Here is a 5,000-nt window from a genome sequence, read left to right as displayed (position 1 = left end):
AACCCACCTCCATAGACAGCACAAGGAACAAGAAACTAAGGGTAATGCTGCTAAACTCCAGAAGTCTTAACCTCAAGATGCATGCTCTCGAAGCTCTCCTCAGTATGGAGAACATCGATATCTGTGCAGTGACAGAAACCTGGTTCAAGGCTCCAGAGAGCACCCCAGCACTACCAGGTTATACCTCATATCATGCTTTTCGGCCCCAAAACCCGGACCGAACCACAAAAGGAGGGGGAGTTTCCATATTTATCAAGGATATCCACACCTCCAGGTTAGTGGCAGTGCACGAAGTATCGGAGACCATCCATGTGCAACTGACAGTGGGCAAGACTGCTTTTCAGTTTATAGCATCCCACAGACCACCCTCTCAAAGTCAGGAATCCCACTCGGCTTTCCTGAAAACATTGGAGAACACTAAGATCTCTCCAAACACCATTACATTGGGCGACTTCAACTACCCAAACATAGACTGGGAGCATTACTCAAACCCCAGCACCTTGGTCCAAAGGTTCCTGAATTTATAAACTCAAATGCTATGGAACAACTAGTCACCACTCCCGCAAGAAGAGAAAACATACTAGACCTGATCATTACCAACATGGGGACTCTATGCTCCATACCAGAAGTATATCCCTCATTGGTAAGATCAGACCATAAATTAATTTCACTGGATATCCACATCCCGACCCCACCCCCAGCCCAGAAAACCACAGTGAAAAACTTTTCAAACGCGAACTTCACACTTCTCAAAACTGAAGTGGAATCCTTCAAGGCCCCAGGGCCAGTGGAAACTATGGCCCAAACTGCAGAATCCTATATAAATGCATTCTACGGACATCTCCAGGAATGCATGGATCATGCTATCCCAAACAAAATCAAGACCCAATCATCCAAAGGCAGGCGTCCAGTCTGGTGGACCCCAGCCATAAATAAACTGTACAACAGAAGGAGGAAGCTACTACATGATAGAGCAAAATCCCTAAAAGGGAAGGCATCTCTGATCAGTACTAGCAAAAAATTACGATCCCTCATAAAATCCTCCAAGGCCAGTTTCGAGAGAAAAATTGCACAGGACACTAAAGACAATCATAAGGCTTTTTTCAGTTATGTTAGGAACCTGGGATGCATCTCCCAGACTTGTTCTGAGTTGATTCTAAACGACAAAAAATACAGTGAACCAACAGACATCGCCAATATCCTGGCAGACAGGTTCAGTGCAAACTTGTCCCCCCCCTCCCCCCCAAAAGAGCAAGTATCTATCCCGGCAGAGTGCAGCCTCCCAAACATCTCTGATGCTCAGGTGAAGGCCGCCCTCTCCAAAGCAAAAAACACTGCTTCCATGGGACCAGATGGCGTCCCGGGTTGCGTCCTACATGAACTCCAAGAAGAACTAATCCCTCAAGTAAAACTGCTGTACAGTCTCAGCCTCACTACAGGATATGTGCCCAAAGAATGTTGTGCAGCAACAGTGGTCCCACTCCACAAAGGTGGCGCCTCTGCGGACCCTGGAAACTATCGCCCCATAAGCCTGACTAGCCTAGTATGCAAGGCTATGGAGAGGATCATCATGGAACTCAAACAAAGACATTGGGGACCTACAGACACTAGATCCTATCCAATTTGGCTTCAAGGGCAGATCCTGCCTTTTGAACCTGGTCGACTTCTTCGAAACAGTCACCAAGGCGATAGATGAAGGGAAGGTAGTCCACACAGCCTATCTGGACCTCGCAAAGGCATTTGACACAATACCCCACTCGAGCATCATAGATAAGCTATCCAGCCTAAATATAAACCCCTATGTCACAAGATGGGTCGCAGACTGGCTCAAAGACAGAACCCACAGAGTCAGAGTTGCTGGAGCCATGTCAGACTCGAAACCGGTCACAAGTGGCATCCCACAAGGTTCTGTCCTGGGACCTCTCTTGTTCGGTATTTACTTTTCTGAGGTACAGGCCAACGTGGGAGGACTATGGCTCACCAAGTTCGCAGATGACTGCAAACTGGGCGTCATAATCGACTTTCCAGCTGACACAAACATCCTTCAAAAAGGTCTAGCAGAGACAGATAACTGGTGCCAGAGCCATGGTCTAAAGCTAAACGCCAAAAAGTGTATAGTCATACCCTTTGGCAAAAACAATGTGCCCACAAATTACCACATAGGTGGTAACCCATTAAGTACAGAGAAAATAATTAGGGATCTGGGGACCCAAGTTGATAGCAATCTCTCCTTTGACAACCACATTGCCAAAGTGGTTAGAAAGACCTTCTACATAGCCCACCTCATCATGAAAGGATTCACATCTAGATCAAGAGAGGTAATCGTGCCCCTTTATTCATCCGTCATCAGGCCCATCATAGAATACAATGCCCCCATTGGGATGTACCTTACCCGACACCTGCAGCAATTAGAAAGACCCCAAAAGTACCTCACCAGGAGGATCAAGGGACTCAAACAGATGCCATATGCTGCTCGGTTAAAAAAACTCCAGCTCTACTCAGTTGCATACCGCCTACTTCGAGGCGATCTATGCCTGACATATAAAGCTATGTCCAACCCAGAATTAATGGACATGCTCCACCTCAGTAAATCTAAATCCCTTAGAGCCACGCGCTCGAGGGACTTGAACCTCAGCACAGAAATAAATAGAACATGCTGGAGGGACAGATTCATAACCCAGAGGCTCCCTTCGCTCTGGAATAGAATTCCAATTCATGTTAGGCAGAGCACCTCACTGACTGTCCAAGATGAATCTTGATGAGTGGATGGGGGATTGTAGGTTTGTCCCGGGGATTACTTCCGTGTCACTATTAGACAGAGGCACAGTAAACTAAACTTTAAAAAGGGCACAGTATACTCAAATCAAGGGGTGGCGTAAGCCAAACACAATCGGGCGAGGCTTATAAATGCCCCAGGGCAGATAGCCTAGTATGAACCTATGCTCTGTTTTAGCTAACCATTTTATTTATAACTGGTGGATCAATACAAATGCAAATTTTTCTTTACAGCACTAACCATACTACTGGCCCATTCTGCTTTTTTTCTTGTAGGCCCACAGGATCTTCTCAATGGCTCCACCTTCCCACATTCAATTAACTCATTCATTCCTCAGGTGAGGTTATCCTCTGGAAGCAAATCTTGACTATTACGGAGCAGGCCAGTCTACAGGTCCAATACACTGACCAACCTCCATTCACTCAGCAGCCTGCAGGCTCCAGAACTGCCTCAGCTACTGCTGATGGGAAGGGCAGGGTCTGTAGCACACATGCTCACTTCCGCCCAGACAAAAGGTTCATTTCTATACAACAGTAGTACACTGAGGTCCTTGTTATGGGTAATATGCCTGGCACTTATACAGGTGTCCGTAACACAAGCTAAGCCGTCTCCCTCTCACCAAGACAGTGAGATGTTTGCCCCTGAATCTCATCTTCCCCCTTCTAGTTACCCTAGCACCCATGCTGCCAAATGAAAAAAGGTTATATTTGTGCAGCCAGGGCTGGATCTAGCTTCTTTATTATGAACCTACCTTATCCACTCATTTTACCACCTGCACTATTAGACTTCTGAGACCTACTGGCACTATACTTGGAGTAAGAATCACTGGCACAACATCAGACTTTGTAAGTGGCATTTTCCTGGCACACTTCAAAAGCCTGTAAATAAATGAGAAAAGTAATATGGGAGATAACTATGCAAAGGAGAAAGCAAAACTAATAAATACAAAAACAGCAGCACCAATGACATTTGAAGAGAAATACAGGCAAAGGAATCCGGATATGGAAAATTTTACAATACAAAAAATAAGAAGACAAAGAGAAAAAGTAGAAAAGGAGATTAGTAATGAAGAAGTTAAAGAAATAGAAACTGAGGTTATGGAGCACCTCAAAAGTGAAGGATTCAGTGTACAAAGTCTAATTCAGAAAGCACCACAACAGGATGCAGTAATGGACCTCCAAATTAAGGGGAAACCAGTGGAACAGGAAGCAATTGGTCAGGTGCCATATGAAGATATTTTGGAGCCTTCTACAGGAAATCAGTATAAATGTTCACTTGAAGCTGGACTGCAAGGGAAAGAACAGGAAACTATGGAAACTCTGATGCAGTTAATGTTGAGGAGTGACAGGCCAGTTATAACAGAGTAACAGATGGCACAGAATGAAATTGATGAGAATGTGCCACAGGAAGATGCAATAGAACTTTTTACAGAATGCCTGCAGGAAATAGAAAACAAAAAAAGTGCCCTCAGTTTAGAAGAAAATGAGCTAAGGGAAGAGTTGTTTGACTTAATAGAGATGGATAGATATATTAAGATCAATGAAAGAAACAGACTACAGAAGGTCAATAAAACCCAAAAAGTTATAAGTTTGATAAAACAAATGAACACAGTAATTAGGACTGTCCATAGAGACCCATGCAATATAACAGAAGTAAACAGGATATATTACTGTGCAGCTAAATTAATAACTGATAAAGTTTTACCACAAGAACACAGGGCAGTGAGGGAGAGGAAGGGGAGAAATCAAATACCGTCATGGAAGTATAGAAAACTATAAAGGAATTAAGAAGAGAAGTGTCACTGTTGGAAGAGTATAGAAGGGAAAAAAAATCAACAAAACTACTTAGAAAGATCGGCGTCATAAAGTCAATGCGCAGTATTACAACAGGTCAGGATCTATCATGCACTATCGCATATAACAAACTAAAAATTTCAGCACAGGTGGAATAACTTAAAAGACACACAGATAAATATAAAGGAAAAGTACAAAATAAGCAATTTATTGATGACCCAAAAAAGTTTTATACACAACTGGGAAACGGTAAAAGAAATTGATGGACCACCAAAAAAAGAAACCGATACATTTTGGAGAAGTATCTATGAAGATCCTAAGGAATATAACAAAGATGCTAAATGGACAGAAAAAGTAAAATAAAGAATAATACGTTTAAGGGTACAGGATATGAAATGCGAAGAAGTAAAAGCCAGAGAGACTGAAATAAA

The 5,000-nt window shown here is 43.3% G+C and overlaps 1 protein-coding gene across 1 annotated transcript in view; it reads right to left on the bottom strand.

Annotated features, from left to right (window-relative positions):
* The window catches only part of PCCA (propionyl-CoA carboxylase subunit alpha), a 4,227,722-nt gene that overhangs the window by 3,950,923 nt on the left and 271,799 nt on the right, over positions 1–5,000 (bottom strand). The window lies entirely within an intron of this gene.

This window comes from Protopterus annectens, chromosome 5.part0, assembly GCF_019279795.1.
Source record: "Protopterus annectens isolate FY-2018-M chromosome 5.part0, PAN1.0, whole genome shotgun sequence".
Lineage (NCBI taxonomy): Eukaryota > Metazoa > Chordata > Ceratodontiformes > Protopteridae > Protopterus > Protopterus annectens.
Note: the sequence above shows the minus strand (reverse complement) of the source record. Positions and strands in the feature narration are given on the sequence as shown.